This window comes from Arachis stenosperma, chromosome 10, assembly GCF_014773155.1.
Source record: "Arachis stenosperma cultivar V10309 chromosome 10, arast.V10309.gnm1.PFL2, whole genome shotgun sequence".
Taxonomy (NCBI): Eukaryota; Viridiplantae; Streptophyta; class Magnoliopsida; order Fabales; family Fabaceae; genus Arachis; species Arachis stenosperma.
The window spans coordinates 114,071,003-114,088,495 of record NC_080386.1 but is presented as its reverse complement, the minus strand read 5'-3'; the positions used below and the strand labels follow the sequence as shown (position 1 = coordinate 114,088,495).

The 17,493-nt window shown below is 42.9% G+C and overlaps 1 non-coding gene across 1 annotated transcript; it reads left to right on the top strand.

Annotated features, from left to right (window-relative positions):
- The first annotated feature begins 11,645 nt into the window (after positions 1 to 11,645).
- Positions 11,646 to 11,749, top strand: LOC130958411 (small nucleolar RNA R71). Its single transcript, XR_009077534.1, has one exon. It is a non-coding gene; the product is annotated as a small nucleolar RNA R71 (small nucleolar RNA).
- Positions 11,750 to 17,493: the final 5,744 nt, after the last annotated feature.

The following is a 17,493-nucleotide window of genomic DNA, read 5'->3' as shown; positions in this document are numbered from 1 at the left end:
TCGACGTACACTTCCAGCTGTAGTCCGATGTGTTCTGAGAACACTTTGTTCATTAGCCTCTGGTAGGTTGCCCCTGCGTTCTTCAGCCCGAAGGGCATTACTACGTAGCAGTAGTTTGCCTTTGGGGTTATGAACGAGGTCTTTTCTTGGTCGGGTTCGTACATCGGGATTTGATTGTATCCCGAGTATGCGTCCATGAAGGAGAGATATCTGTAGCCTGAGGCTGCGTCTACTAAGGTGTCGATGCTTGGTAGTGGATATGGGTCTTTGGGGCAGGCTTTGTTGAGATCCGTGTAATCGACGCACATCCTCCATTTTCCGTTAGGCTTTTTTACCAGGACCACGTTTGCGAGCCATAGGGGGTATTTTACCTCCCTAATGAACCCGGCATCTAGCAGTGCTTGTACTTGTTCTTCTATCGCTTGCATGCGTTCGGGTCCGAGCTTCCGGCGTCTTTGTTGGACAGGTCTGGATCCCGGGTATACTGATAGTTTATGGCACATTAGGTCGGGGCTTATGCCTGGCATGTCGGAGGCTTTCCAGGCGAAGAGGTCGGAATTCCCCTTTAAGAGGGTTATGAGTTCCTCTTTTAGGCCTGCCTCAAGGTTTGCTCCTATGTTTGTTATTTTTTCAGGTGTGTTCCCAATCTGGACCTTTTCGGTTTCTCCCTCTGGTTGTGGCCGAAGATCTTCTCGAGCTTGAACTCGTCCAAGTTCTATTGTGTTGATCTCTTTCCCTTTTAGGCTCAGGCTTTCGTTGTAGCATCGCCGCGCTAGTTTTTGGTCACCTTTTAGGGTAGCGATTCCTTTTGCGGTAGGGAACTTCATACAGAGGTGTGGGGTCGAGACTATTGCTGCCAATCTGTTTAGGGTTGGTCGCCCAATGAGGGCATTGTATGCTGAAGTGACGTCGACTATAATGTAGTCGATGCTTAATGTTTTGGATTGCTCGCCTCTTCCAAAGGTAGTGTGTAGCGAGATGTATCCTAAGGGATGGATCGGGGCGTCCCCTAGCCCGAATAGGTCGGTGGGGTAGGCCTTTAGCTCTTTTTCTTCAAGTCCGAGCTTGTCGAAGGCCGTTTTGAACAGGATATCTGCTGAACTTCCCTGGTCAATCAAGGTTCGATGTAAGTTGGCGTTGGCTAGAATAATGGTGATTACCATTGGATCGTCGTGCCCGGGTATTATCCCTTGAGCATCTTCTCGGGTAAATGAGATAGTAGGTAATTCGGGCAGGGGACTGTCTTCTCGGACATGATAGACTTCTTTGAGGTGTCTTTTTCGTGAGGACCTGGATGTTCCACCGCCCGCAAAACCTCCATTTATCATGTGTACGTGCCTTTCGGGGGTTCGCGGGGTTTGTTCGGCCCGACCTTCGTTATCTCCCCGCCTTCTCTTCCTGGTCTCTTCTCCTTTCTCTGCTATGTATCTGTCGAGTTTTCCTTCTCTGGCTAGCTTTTCTATAACATTTTTTAGGTCGTAGCAGTCGTTAGTAGGATGACCGTAGAGTTTGTGATATTCACAGTACTCAGACCGATCTCTCCCCGCTCTCTTGTGTTTTAGAGGTCGGGGCGGGGGGATCTTTTCGGTGTGGCATACTTCTCTGTAGACGTCTACCAGGGAGACTCGGAGGGGGGTGTAGTTGTGGTACTTCCGTGGCTTGTCCGAGTTGGGTTCTTCTTTCTTCTTCTGTTCCCGATCTCGATCTCGGAGTGGGTAAGTTGATTCCTTCCTAGAAGAGTCTTTTAGCTGGGAGGTTTCCTCCATGTTGATATATTTTTCTGCCCGCTCCTGCACCTCGTATAGGGAGGTCGGGTATCGTTTGGATAGGGATTGGCTAAACGGTCCCTCTTTTAGGCCGTTTGCTAGTCCCATGATGGCTGCTTCAGTGGGTAAGTGTTGTATGTCCAGGCAGGCTTTGTTGAATCGTTCCATGTATTCTCGGAGGGTTTCTTGGTTACCTTGTTTGATCCCGAGTAGACTGGGGGCATGTTTCGTCTTGTCCTTTTGAATAGAGAACCTTGTTAGGAATTTTTTGGTCAGGTCTTCGAAGCTGGTGATTGATCTTGGTGGCAGGTTTTCGAACCACTTCATGGCTGACTTGGTGAGAGTGGTGGGGAAGGCTTTGCACCGAATCGCGTCGGAGGCGTCGACTAGGTACATTCTGCTTCTGAAATTGCTGAGGTGGTGACTTGGATCGGTGGTGCCGTCGTAGAGATCCATATCGGGTGGTTTGAAGTTTCGCGGTACCTTCTCCTTCATGATCTCTTGCGTGAAGGGATCATGGTTGCCTTCGGGGGTGGTGCCGCGTTCTGTCCGGCCTTTCAGGTTGGCCTCTATTTTCCGCAGTTTTTCTTCTAATTCTCTGCGCTTTCGAGTCTCCCTCCTCAGATCTTGTTCAGTTTCTTTCTGTTTCTTTATGTCCTCTTCGAGTCGTTTCAGTCGGTTTTGTTGTGCCTGGACAGCTTCTAGAATTTCCGAGCTCTTTTCTTTTTCGGGATTTTGTGGATCTTTGTTTGGGAGTGATGTCTTTGGGTGATTCTGTTTGTTTCCTCCTGGAGTGCGTGGTGACAGAGGGCTGTCCGGACGTTCTCCGGTGTCAATTTCTTCCTCTTGTTCAGATGCAGCGCGGTCATTGTTGTGAGGTTCGTCCGCCATGGTAGAGGGATGACTTCCAGGTCCCCGGCAACGGCGCCAATGTTCCGAGGGTTACCTGAAACGTGTAGCTCGGTCGTCTGGAGAGGCCCGAGGTGGGGGTCAGGGACCCGAGCTTGATATGTAGAGTGGTTGGTGGTTGTACCTGCAATGACACTCCGATGCTTAAGTTAGCATGGGTCCAAGCAGATAAGTGTAGAATGTGGAATGAATGAAATACCTGGGTGCTCCAGTGTATTTATAGTAGTTGGCCGTGATCTTCCCTGGATAAGATATTCTTATCTTATCTTATCTTTGGGAGTTTTATCTCTATCTTTGTGGAACCGCCTTTTCTAGGCCCTTTCGGCCTTTAGGTTTTGGGCTGCGTTCCTTTTGATGGGCCTTCCTTTGCTTGATTTGTCCGAGGTCCGACCTTTAGGCGTGGGCCTTAGGGCGAGGTCGGACCTTTTCATGGATTTGCCGAGATGGAGGAGCCCGGTCAGGGTATGAACAGTTTTCAAATCATATCTTTTTTATTTCTAATTTCAAAAATCTTTTTCAAAAAATTACTTGATTCATTTTCCACTCTTAATTTTCGAAAATCAATTAGAGTTTTTCAAAAATGTTTTCAAAATATTTCACTTGATTTTCGAAAATTTCTTCCTCTCTTCCCACATCCTTCTATTTATGGAGTATCACTCCTTCTTAATGCACAATTCGAACTTTATCTAATCAAGTTCGAATTCTCCTATCTCCTTCTTCTATTTTTCTTTTTCTCTGACACATCAAGGAATCTCTATACTGTGACATAGAGGATTCCACATTTTCTTGTTCTCTTCTCTTTCATATGAGCAGGAGCAGAGACAAAGGCATTCTTGTTGAAGCTGACCCTGAACCTGAAAGGACCTTGAAGCGAAAGCTAAGAGAAGCTAAGGCACAACTCTCTGTGGAGGACCTGACCGAATTCTTCAAAGAAGAAGAACCCATGGCAGCCGAAAACAACAACAATGCCAACAATGCAAGGAAGGTGCTGGGTGACTTTACTGCACCTACTCCCGACTTCTATGGGAGAAGCATCTCTATCCCTGCCATTGGAGCAAACAACTTTGAGCTTAAGCCTCAGTTAGTTTCTCTAATGCAACAGAATTGCAAGTTCCATGGACTTCCATTGGAAGATCCTCATCAGTTTTTAGCTGAGTTCTTGCAAATCTGTGACACAGTCAAGACTAATGGGGTTGACCCTGAGGTCTACAGACTGATGCTATTCCCTTTTGCTGTAAGAGACAGAGCTAGAATATGGTTGGACTCACAACCTAAAGAAAGCCTGGACTCTTGGGAAAAGCTAGTCAATGCCTTCTTGGCAAAGTTCTTTCCACCTCAAAAATTGAGTAAGCTTAGAGTGAAAGTCCAAACCTTCAGACAGAAGGATGGTGAATCCCTCTATGAAGCTTGGGAAAGATACAGACAATTAATCAGAAAGTGTCCCTCAGACATGCTTTCTGAATGGAGCATCATAGGTATTTTCTATGATGGTCTCTCTGAACTATCCAAGATGTCTTTGGATAGCTCTGCTGGAGGATCTCTTCATCTGAAGAAGACGCCTACAGAAGCTCAAGAGCTAATTGAAATGGTTGCAAATAACCAATTCATGTACACTTCTGAAAGGAATCCTGTGAACAATGGGACAAGTCAGAAGAAAGGAGTTCTTGAGATTGATACTCTGAATGCCATATTGGCTCAGAATAAAATATTGACTCAACAAGTCAATTTGATTTCTCAAAGTCTGTCTGGAATGCAAAATGCACCAAGCAGTACTAAGGATGCTTCATCTGAAGAAGAAGCCTATGATCCTGAGAACCCTTCAATGGAAGAGGTGAATTACCTAGAAGAACCCTATGGAAACACCTATAATTCTTCATGGAGAAATCACCCAAATTTCTCATGGAAGAATCAAGAGAGACCTCAACAAGGTTTCAACAACAATAATGGTGGAAGAAACAGGTTTAGCAATGGCAAGCCTTTTCCATCATCTTCTCAGCAACAGACAGAGAATATTAAGCAGAACCCCTCTGACTTAGCAACCATGGTCTCTGATCTAATCAAAACCACTCAAAGTTTCATGACTGAAACAAGATCCTCCATTAGGAATTTAGAGGCACAAGTGGGACAGCTGAGCAAGAAAGTTACTGAACTCCCTCCTAGTACTCTCCCAAGTAATACAGAAGAAAATCCAAAAGGAGAGTGCAAGGCCCTCAACATGGCCGAATATGGAGAGGAAGGGGAGGAAGTGAACGCCACTGAGGAAGGCCTCAATGGGCGTGCACTAGCCTCCACAGAGTTCCCTAGTGAGGAACCATGGGAATCTGAGGCTCAAAATGAGACCATAGAGATCCCATTGGATTTACTTCTGCCATTCATGAGCTCTGATGAGTATTCTTCCTCTGAAGAGGATGAGTATGTCACTGAAGAGCAAGTTGCTAAATACCTTGGAGCAATCATGAAGCTAAATGACAAGTTATTTGGAAATGAGACTTGGGAGAATGAACCTCCTTTGCTCATCAAAGAACTGGATGACTTGTCTAGGCAGAAATTACCTCAAAAGAGACAAGATCCTGGGAAGTTTTCAATACCTTGTACCATAGGCACCATGACCTTCAAGAAGGCGCTGTGTGACTTAGGGTCAAGTGTAAACCTCATGCCTCTCTCTGTAATGGAGAAGCTAAGGATCTTTGAGGTACAAGCTGCAAGAATCTCACTAGAGATGGCAGACAACTCAAGAAAACAAGCTCATGGACTTGTAGAGGATGTATTGGTGAAGATTGAGGACCATTACATCCCTACTGATTTCATAGTCCTAGAGACTGGGAAGTGCATGGATGAATCTATCATCCTTGGCAGACCCTTCCTAGCCACAGCAAAGGCTGTGATTGATGTTGATAGAGGTGAACTGATCATTCAAGTGAATGAAGAATCCTTTGTGTTTAAGGCTCAAGGATATCCCTCTGTCACCATGGAGAAGAAGCATGAAGAGCTTCTCTCAATTCAGAGTCAAACAGAGCCCCCACAGTCAAACTCTAAGTTTGGTGTTGGGAGGCCACAACCAAACTCTAAGTTTGGTGTTGAACCCCCACATTCAAACTCTAAGTTTGGTGTTGGGAGGTTCCAACATTGCTCTGAGTGTCTGTGAGGCTCCATGAGAGCCCTCTGTCAAGCTACTGACATTAAAGAAGCGCTTGTTGGGAGGCAACCCAATGTTATATTTTATCTATTTCTCTTTGTTATTTTTTGTTATTTTGTAGGTTGATGATCATAAGAAGTCACAAAATCAATTGAAAAAGCAAAAACAGAATGAAAAACAGCACACCCTGGAGGAAGAACCCACTGGCGTTTAAACGCCAGTGAGGCTAGCAGTTGGGCGTTTAACGCCAGAAAGGGGCACCAGACTGGCGTTAAACGCCAGAAAAGGGCAAGAACCTGGCGTTAAACGCCAGGAATGGGCACCAGCCCGGCGTTTAACGCCAGAAATGGCTCAAAACGTGATTTTGAATGCCATTTGGTGCAGGGATGACTTTTCCTTGACACCACAGGATCTGTGGACCCCACAGGATCCCCACCAACCCACCACTCTCTCTCTTCTTCTTCACCCATTCACCAATCACCTCAATACCTCTTCCCCAAAAACCCTTCACCTATCAAATCTCATCTTTCTCTTCACCACTCACCTCCATCCTTCATAAAACCCCACCTACCTCACCATTCAAATTCACACCACTTCTCCCCCTCTTTGGCCGAACACAAAGCCATTCCCTTCTTCCTCATTTCTTCTTCTTCTACTCTCTTCTTTCTTCTTTTGCTCGAGGACGAGCAAACCTTTTAAGTTTGGTGTGGTAAAGGCATTGCTTTTTGTTTTTCCATAACCATTTATGGCATCCAAGGCCGGAGAAACCTCTAGAAAGAGGAAAGGGAAGGCAAAAGCTTTCACCTCCGAGTCATGGGAGATGGAGAGATTCATCTCAAGGGTGCATCAAGACCACTTCTATGAAGTTGTGGCCATGAAGAAGGGTCAACTTTGATCAAAGGTTGGACCAAGTCCTCATAGACATTTGTGAAGAGGGCGTTCAATGAAAGAGAGATTCAAGAGGGAAGCCGGTTCAACTGAGAAGGCATGACCTCAAGCCCATCACTAAGAAAAGGATGGAGCAAACAAGAGACCCCTCTCATCATGAGAGAGGAGCAACAAAGACAAGGAAGAGACATTGAGGAGCTCAAGCACTCCATAGGATCTTCAAGAGGAAGAACAAGCCGCCATCACTGAGGTGGACCCGTTCTTTAATCTCCTTGTTCTTTATTTGCTTGTGTTTATCTATGTTTGTGTCTTATGATCATTAGTGTCTTAGTGTCTATGCCTTAAAGTTATGAATGTCCTATGAATCCATCACCTTTCTTAGAGATTGTTCTTAATTGAAAAAGAATAGAATTGCATGAATTTTGAATTTTATAGCAGTTTAATTATTTTGATGTGGTGGCAACACTTTTGTTCTCCGAATGTATGCTTGAACAGTGCATATGTCTTTTGAATTTGTGGTTCATGAATGTTAAAATTGTTGGCTCTTGAAAGAATGTTGAAAAAGGATACATGTTACTGAGGATCTGAAAAATCATAAAAATGATTCTTGAAGCAAGAAAAAGCAGTGAATACAAAAAAAAACGAAAAAAAAGAAAAAAAAAGAAAAAGAAAGAAAAAGAAAGAAATAAAGTTGTGATCCAAGGCAAAAAGAGTGTGCTTAAGAACCCTGGACACCTCTAATTGGGGACTCTAGCAAAGCTGAGTCACAATCTGAAAAGGTTCACCAATTATGTGTCTGTGGCATGTATGTATCCGGTGGTAATACTGGAAAACAGAGTGCTTTGGGCCACGGCCAAGACTCATAAAATAGCTGTGTTCAAGAATCATCATACCTAACTAGGAGAATCAATAACACTATCTGGATTCTGAGTTCCTAAAGAAGCCAATCATTCTGAATTTCAAAGGATAGAGTGAGATGCCAAAACTGTTCGGAGGCAAAAAGCTACTAGTCCCGCTCATCTAATTTGGAGCTAAGTTTCATTGATAATTTGGAGTCTATAGTATATTCTCTTCTTTTTATCTTATTTGATTTTCAGTTGCTTGAGGACAAGCAACAATTTAAGTTTGGTGTTGTGATGAGCGGATAATTTATACGCTTTTTGGCATTGTTTTTAGTATGTTTTAGTATGATCTAGTTAGTTTTTAGTATATTTTATTAGTTTTTAGTTAAATTCACTTTTCTGGACTTTACTATGAGTTTGTGTATTTTTCTGTGATTTCAGGTATTTTCTGGCTGAAATTGAGGGACCTGAGCAAAAATCTGATCCAGAGACTGAAAAGGACTGCAGATGCTGTTGGATTCTGACCTCCCTGCACTCGAAGTGGATTTTCTGGAGCTACAGAAGCCCAATTGGCGCGCTCTCAACGGCGTTGGAAAGTAGACATCCTGGGCTTTCCAGCAATATATGATAGTCCATACTTTGCCCAAGATTTGATGGCCCAAACCGGCGTTCAAAGTCACCTATAGAAATTCCAGCGTTAAACGCCGGAACTGGCACCTAAATGGGAGTTAAACGCCCAAACTGGCATAAAAGCTGGCGTTTAACTCCAAGAAGAGTCTCTACACGAAAAATGCTTCATTGCTCAGCCCAAGCACACACCAAGTGGGCCCGGAAGTGGATTTTTATGTCATTTACTCATCTATGTACACCTTAGGCTACTAGTTTTCTATAAGTAGGACCTTTTACTATTGTATTTTCATCTTTGGATTAATTTTAGATCCTTTGATCATCTTTGGACATCTAGTTCTTAGATCATTTGGGAGGCTGGCCTCACGGCCATGCCTAGACCTTGTTCTTATGTATTTTCAACGGTGGAGTTTCTACACACCATAGATTAAGGTGTGGAGCTCTGCTGTACCTCGAGTATTAATGCAATTACTATTGTTCTTCTATTCAATTCCGCTTGTTCTTGTTCCAAGATATCACCTGTTCTTCAACTTGATGAATGTGATGATCCGTGACACTCATCATCATTCTCACTTATGAATAAAGTGACTGACAACCACTCTTGTTCTACAAGCATATGAGGCTTAGTGAATATCTCTTGGATTCCTGATACACGATGCATGGTTGATCGCCTGACAACCGAGTGCTCGCCTGACAAACGAGCCAGCCATTCCGTGAGATCAGAGTCTTCGTGGTATAGGCGAGAACTGATGGCAGCATTCAAGAGAATCCGGAAGGTCTAAACCTTGTCTGTGGTATTCTGAGTAGGATTCAATGATTGAATGACTGTGACGTGCTTCAAACTCCTAGCAGGCGGGGCGTTAGTGACAGACGCAAAAGAATCGATGGATTTTATTCCGGCCTGACCGAGAACCGACAGCTGATTAGCCATATGCTGTGACAGAGCATAGGAACATTTTCACTGAGAGGATGGGAGGTAGCCACTGACAACGGTGAAACCCTACATGAGCTTGCCATGGAAAGGAGTAAGAAGGATTGGATGAAGACTGTAGGAAAGCAGAGAGACGGAAGGGAAGGCATCTTCATACACTTATCTGAAGCTCTCACCAATGATATACATAAGTATCTCTATCTTTATCTTTATGCTTTATTCGTTTATCACTATACCCATTTGAGTCTGCCTGACTGAGATTTACAAGGTGACCATAGCTTGCTTCATACCAACAATCTCCGTGGGATCGACCCTTACTCACGTAAGGTATTACTTGGACGACCCAGTGCACTTGCTGGTTAGTTGTGCGAAGTTGTAGTGATCACAATTTCGCGCACCAAGTTTTTGGCGCCGTTGCCGGGGATTGTTCTTGAGTATGGACAACTGACGGTTCATCTTGTTGCTTAGATTAGGTATTTTTTCTTCAGAGTCTTAAGAATGAATTCTAGTGTTTCATGGTGATCTGTTGAAATCTGGCTGGCTGTGAAGCCATGTCTAATCTTATTGGACCGAGGTTTCAACTGATCATCACAATAGCTTGTTGATCTCTATCAATCTTGCTATTGGAGCAATGGTCTGCTAAGGCTTGACTGGCCATTGGCCATGTCTAGTGTTTTGGACCGAAGCTTTCTTTGAAAGCTTGGCTGGCTGTGAAGCCATGTCTAATTCCTGGACCGGAGTCTTAGACTAGCATTGCAATGATTCCTGGAAATTCAAATTGAGAATTCTGAAACTTTTATTTTCTAGTTTCATATAATTTTCGAAAAAAAAGCACAAAAAAATTTTACAAAATCATAAAAACCAAAAAAAAAAAAATTTTCTTTCAAGAAACAAGAAACATAAAGTATTTTCTATTTCTTCTTTTTCTTGTTTGAGTCTAGTGTCTAAATTTAAGTTTGGTGTCTTGCATGCCTTGTTTATTTGATCTTGGTTCTATTTTCAAGTCAATAGTACAGGGGACTGAAGATTCAGAACATGCAGCAGAGGAATTACACAGAAAAGCTGGGCGTTCAAAACGCCCAGTGAAGAAGGACAGACTGGGCACCAGAAGTTGTAGTGATCACAATTTCGCGCACCAGAAGGGTCTGCCAAGGATGATGGATTCATCCATGCATTTCCCAGTCTCTAGGACTATGAAATCAGTAGGGATGTAATGGTCTTCAACTTTTACCAGAACATCCTCTACAAGTCCATAAGCTTGTTTTCTTGAGTTGTCTGCCATCTCTAGTGAGATTCTTGCAGCTTGTACCTCAAAGATCCCTAGCTTCTCCATTACAGAGAGAGGCATGAGGTTTACACTTGACCCTAAGTCACACAGAGCCTTCTTGAAGGTCATGGTGCCTATGGTGCAAGGTATGGAAAACTTCCCAGGATCTTGTCTCTTTTGAGGTAATTTCTGCCTAGACAAGTCATCCAGTTCTTTGGTGAGCAAAGGAGGTTCATCCTCCCAAGTCTCATTTCCAAATAACTTGTCATTTAGCTTCATGATTGCTCCAAGGTATTTAGCAACTTGCTCTTCAGTGACATACTCATCCTCTTCAGAGGAAGAATACTCATCAGAGCTCATGAAAGGCAGAAGTAAGTCCAATGGAATCTCTATGGTCTCATTTTGAGCCTCAGATTCCCATGGTTCCTCATTAGGGAACTCATTGGAGGTCAGTGCACTCTCATTGAGGTCTTCCTCAGTGGCGTTCACTTCCTCTCCCTCCTCTCCAAATTCGGCCATGTTGATGGCCTTGCACTCTCCTTTTGGGTTTTCTTCTGTATTGCTTGGGAGAGTACTAGGAGGGAGTTCAGTAACTTTCTTGCTCAGCTGTCCCACTTGTGCCTCCAAATTCCTAATGGAGGATCTTGTTTCAGTCATGAAACTTTGAGTGGTTTTGATTAGATCAGAGACCATGGTTGCTAAGTCAGAGGTGTTCTGCTTAGAACTCTCTGTCTGTTGCTGAGAAGATGATGGAAAAGGCTTGCCATTGCTAAACCTGTTTCTTCCACCATTATTGTTGAAACCTTGTTGAGGTCTCTCTTGATTCTTCCATGAGAAATTTGGGTGATTTCTCCATGAAGAATTATAGGTGTTTCCATAGGGTTCTCCTAGGTAATTCACCTCTTCCATTGAAGGGTTCTCAGGATCATAAGCTTCTTCTTCAGATGAAGCATCCTTAGTACTGCTTGGTGCATTTTGCATTCCAGACAGACTTTGAGAAATCAAATTAACTTGTTGAGTCAATATTTTGTTCTGAGCCAATATGGCATTCAGAGTATCAATCTCAAGAACTCCTTTCTTCTGATTAGTCCCATTGTTCACAGGATTCCTTTCAGAAGTGTACATGAATTGGTTATTTGCAACCATTTCAATGAGCTCTTGAGCTTCTGCAGGCGTCTTCTTTAGATGAAGAGATCCTCCAGCCGAGCTATCCAAAGACATCTTGGACAGTTCAGAGAGACCATCATAGAAAATACCTATGATGCTCCATTCAGAAAGCATGTCAGATGGACATTTTCTGATCAATTGTTTGTATCTTTCCCAAGCTTCATAGAGGGATTCTCCATCCTTCTGTCTGAAGGTTTGGACTTCCACTCTAAGCTTACTCAATTTTTGAGGTGGAAAGAACTTTGCCAAGAAGGCATTGACTAGCTTTTCCCATGAGTCCAGGCTTTCTTTAGGTTGTGAGTCCAACCATGTCCTAGCTTTATCTCTTACAGTAAAAGGAATAGCATAAGTCTGTAGACCTCAGGGTCAACCCCATTAGTCTTGACAGTGTCACAGATTTGCAAGAATTCAGCTAAGAACTGATGAGGATCTTCCAATGGAAGTCCATGGAACTTGCAATTCTGTTGCATTAGAGAAACTAATTGAGGCTTAAGCTCAAAGTTGTTTGCTCCAATGGCAGGGATAGAGATGCTTCTCCCATAGAAGTCGGGAGTAGGTGCAGTAAAGTCACCCAGCACCTTCCTTGCATTGTTGTTGTTGTTGTTGTTTTCGGCTGCCATGGTTTCTTCTTCTTTGAAGATTTCTGTCAGGTCCTCTACAGAGAGTTGTGCCTTAGCTTCTCTTAGCTTTCGGTTCAAGGTCCTTTCAGGTTCAGGGTCAGCTTCAACAAGAATGCCTTTGTCTTTGTTCCTACTCATATGAAAGAGAAGAGAACAAGAAAATATGGAATCCTCTATGTCACAGTATAGAGATTCCTTGAAGTGTCAGAGGAACAGAAAAATAGAAAGAAGAGGTAGAAGAATTCGAACTTAATTAGATAGAGTTCGAATTGTGCATTGAGAAGGAGTGGTACTCCATAAATAGAAGGATGTGGGAAGTGTAATACCCGGTCTAACCGAAATTAATTAAATAATGAGTAAGTAGGAGCGAATATGGTTGGAAGATTTTGCAATCGGAATTTGATGATTTAAATATGATATTTGGATTCAGTGAATTTTTCCGAGTCGGAAAACATAGTTTTCTGCGTAAAAGCGCGCAGTGGAATTTTGACCGGAAGTACCGGCTGAGATTTGTCTGGTACTACAGCTGAGAAAATTGATTATGGGTAAATAAGATTAAGAAATGAGGAATTATAATTAGGAGAGGTAGAAATATTTGAAGTGCGATTTAGAGCGCTAATCTTAAAGGTTTTGGTCCAAAATTGGACCAACAGACAAAAATAAGTGAACTGGGCCTAAGTGGGCCCAAGACCCAACATATATAAACATTAGTTATGAGCATTTCAGCTCATTTTTACCCTAAAAGAGGGTTGGGGCGCTGAAATTGAGAAGAGGGAAGAGAAGAGGGAAAACCTAACTCTCTTTGATCTTCAAACCACCATAACTTGAGCTACGGAGCTCCGATTGACGAGCCGTTTGCGGCCACGCGTCGCTCTTCTCATCCTCTACATTTCTATCTAAGTTTTGTGGTGAGTATTCCATTCATCTCTGCCCAGTTTTCGAAATTCCCCACTGTTACACGTTTTTGGGAAGTTAGTGTTGAAATCTTGTGATTTTGGGTGTTTAGGGATACTCCAACATGGATTCTAAGTGAGTTCTATCCCTACTTCATATGGGCTGAGGTAAGAAGTGCTCAAACCCTTGTGATTTATCATTTTTATGAGCCCTAGGTTGATGTATGTATGTGATATTGGTTATGTTAGTGCATATGATGGTTTTGGTGCACAATTGGGAGATTGGTGTTGCTTGAGGAGCTTTGGTGAGGCTTAGGGCTAAGGTTGGTGGAGACTTCCAAAGAAGAGGCTCAATTGATTTGGCTACAAGAGGTACGGTTTAAGTTTCATTTAAGTACCGTGTGGTGTGATGAGAATTCCTAGGCTAGATGCCCCTAGGATTAAGTTTGGATTGTGTAAATGGTTGATGCTAATGCATAGTTGGTATGTAATGTGAATTGATGATTGGGTTGAGAATTGTGTGGCCTTGTATGCTTGGCGTATTGAAAATTTGATGTTTTGGGTAATGAGTATTGATTTGCGATTTATGCATTAAAATTGTGAAATTGGGCCGGAGGCCGTAAATTTTGGGCCGGAGGCCGGAAAGAGGTAAGGAAGGTAAGTTGATGTGTGCATTGTATGATGACACAAGTGATTGGATGAATTTCATATAATGAATGTATGAATGATTGGGTTGGTTATTGGATAATGAGGTTTGAGGAGTTGAAGTGTGGAAATTGGTAAACTTTGGGTGAAATAGTATAGATGGGGTATGTTTGATTTTGGTTGAGATATATTATGTGGTCATATATGTGAGTATGATTATTGATGCCTTGATGGTATGATAATGCGTGAGAGATATGTATGTTGTGATATGCTTGAGGAATGATTAAGGTTGATTTGGGGGTGAAACCACGTGACAGTGAATATGATATTGATTATGTACAAGGGTGATTTATTGGAATTGATGTTGTTGAGAATTGGCATGAGGAGTAGTATATGATATGTCAATATATTTGAGTTTGAGCCACTTGGGTGAAGTGGGCTAAATGATGAGTTAGTGATTTGGTATATTGTGGTTATGTGTCAATGTGTGAGTTGAGGAGGCTTGATGTTGAATTTGATACATTTGATTGATTTCAAAGAAAAGGGATGAAATTGGCATGTTTTGATTGATTTTGAAAAGAGTTGAAAATGGTTTGTTTTGAAAATGGCATATTGTGGTTTTGTATAAAAATATGATTTTTGGGCATACTTTGGCGGAACATAACTTGGACTACGGATCTCTGTTTTGTACCAAATCTGTTTAGAAATGAAATTTGATCCGGGATGTCCATGCCGTTCGAAGAACGGTTGAAAAATGATTTAAAATGAGGAAGTTATGTCCGTTGGAAGATTGGGGTAAAAATCTGTGAAATTCTGCAGCTTTTAACTTAGAAAATTTTTAGCAGAATAACCCCTTGCGCGTGGGCGCACCTGGCGCGTACGCGCCGATCTTCCGAAAAGTGCCATCCACGCGTACGCGTGGTGTGCGCGGGCGCGCCGATAGTGCTGCACCCAATGCCCAGCCATTTTCCCGAGAGTTATGCCAGAACTGTGCCGGTGTTGTGCCTGGGGCACGAGAACACCCGCGCGTACTGGGAACCCATGGGCCCGGGGTTCTCATTCCGTATATATCTCTTGTTTTTCAGATACAGGTTCAGGTGCTCAGAAGTGAGCTGCGGTTCGTCTGAGAGACGGCGAAGATATTTATTTTCTCTACTTTGTGTTTCGCTTAGAATCTCTCCACCTTTGTTTTGAAGAGATTATATTATGTGTTGAACTCTTTTGGAACTTGCCTATAGAGGCTTTTATGTTTTCCTTGGGAGAGATTAGGATATATTGTTGTCAGCTACTTTCATACTGTACCCTAGCCGACCTAAACTTCGCGGGTCGCGACTAGTGGCTATTTACTTATGTTATATATATATATATATCTATCTGTTATCTATCTCTTAATCTCTTTTATGCCTTGCCCGTATATCGCTTTCGACTCCGCGGTTTAACTTTTCGTTGTCGAAACGTGAGTGATACGTCTTCGCGATTTTATTTCTACTCTTTTCAGGCTTCTCGATTAATACTCCTTTCAAAATTACCTATATTTATATATTAAAAATCCACCTGAGAGTCGTACCACCGTAATATCACTGACTTATGACTCGAGCATAAGGATTTGAATATTAGGGTGTTACATTATGGTATCAGAGCAGTTCGTCCTCGTGAGCCTGAGGGATGGAACTGCTTATGCTTCAATGCATACTCTGAGTCTGTGCCTGTGCTAGTTAGGGTATCTAACTGATACATCTAGCATGAAGTCCATGAGTGTACCTTTGGTACTTTGAAGCACTATACTTCTGATATTGAGACTGATCAACTTGATATCGATTGTTTGGTGTGTATAGGAACCAGATGGCGCCTCGTGGACCCGGTCGGGGACGTGAGAGAGATCGTACTAGCACACAGGAACCAGAAATCAACTCGAATAACCCGGTAAACCTTATGGCGGCGTTGGAGAATATGGCTGCTGCTATGCAAGCCACTGCGGAGGCTCTTGGGCAACAGATAAACAATAATGGCAATGGCAGAAGGGAAGCTCAGGGCCCGATGACACTGGCAACTTTCTTAAAGGTTAATCCACCTAAGTTCAAGGGAACCACCAATCCGACTGAAGCTGATACTTGGTTTCAGGCCATGGAGCGAGCACTGCAAGTGCAGTTGGTGCCTGAAGAGCAGCGTGTTGAATTTGCTACCTATCTGCTCACGGGGGAAGCATCGCATTGGTGGCAAGGGACTCGACGTCTCCTGCAGCAGGGGAATGATCCTATCACCTGGGGTGCCTTCCAGGTGGAATTCTATAAGAAGTACTTTCCAAATTCCGCCAGGACGGCCAAGGAATTGGAGTTACTACAGCTGAAGCAAGGTGCTATGTCCGTATATGAGTATACAGACAAATTTGAGGAGCTATTTAGGTTTTCCCGTATGTGTCAAGGAACTCCGGGAGACTCTGAGGAATGGAAGTGTATTAAGTATGAAGGAGGACTTCGAAGTGAAATCCTGAGCTCCGTTGGACCGATGGAGATTAGGGTCTTCTCTGAACTTGTGAACAAGAGCCGTATTGCTGAAGAATGTGTGAGGAAGGCTGTTGAGGCGAAGAATGACCGTCGGGAGTCCCACTGCAGGGAGCACAATCAAGAATACCCAACAAGGGGTCAAGAGTTTAAGAGAAGAGGATGCCCACAACGTTTTCCTCAAAGGCGAAATGACCTTGCGACGAGTGAGGAGTCCCAAAGGGATGGTAAGGGAAAACGAGCAGCGGCTGCTTCTAATGTTCTGAGCTGTCAGAGGTGTGGAAGTCATCACCCGAATAGGCCTTGCCGATTGGGGTTAGGCGTATGTTACAAGTGCGGGTTACCAGGGCATGTATCAAGAAATTGCCAACAATGAGGGAGTCAGGATACGGGCCGATTGCGACAGTAAGATTGAGGTAATTATTATCATCAAACTTAAAGGACAGTGCATGATTTTATAATACCGCCTGTACAGTAGAATTGGGACTGTCGAACTTAATATTAGACTGAGAAGTAAACCGGATGGTCCGAGTAAGGATTTACCTTAATACAAATGGATAAATGCCTATGATGTAAATGATTTTCTGTTGAGAATGATGTGTTGTGTTTGTTATGTGGTTGGATGAATTCTAGATTTTTGGTAAAACAGATTGACCCGTGACTTTTAGTTCCTTTGATTTAAATAGATAAGAAATGGTCCTAAATGATGGATTTGGAAACGTTGATCTGAAATGCCAATCATGCTAAGTTGTGGTTGGGTACTTGAGAAAATAAGTGATGGAGCTAATACTTGACGAGAAATCAAAGTGGCATAGCGGAAGCTTGCTAAAAGCGTTAGCATAGTATGGTAATAATAAGGAAAAGTGGGATATGATTAAAAATGCTTTATGCTTTGAGTACTTAAAAGTTTAGTGAGCTTATACAGATACTGATTCTCGATAATTGGAGTTAATTGCGACGGTGAGCCTTAATGGTTCCGAAATGGATGAGGAAATTACCATTGATGCATAGTCGGATTTAGATGATGATTGAGTGCAAGTTGTCGTGTTCGAGAGATGAGTGCTATGATGTTTGGTCATGGTGACCTTGGATTAGATTGAGGTTTATAATGATCGGTTTCGAAAGGCGAATGTGAAAACCACTAAATTGAAATGCTGATGTGGTACTTAGATTGGTTTGAGGAAACCCGTGACGGGTGGTAGACTCCAGTTTTTAGGAGAGGTACTGTCGAGTTTTTTTTTTTTTTCAATAATTCGAGGATGTGTTGGTTATAGTTTCGAGAATGATCTTTGATTGATTAT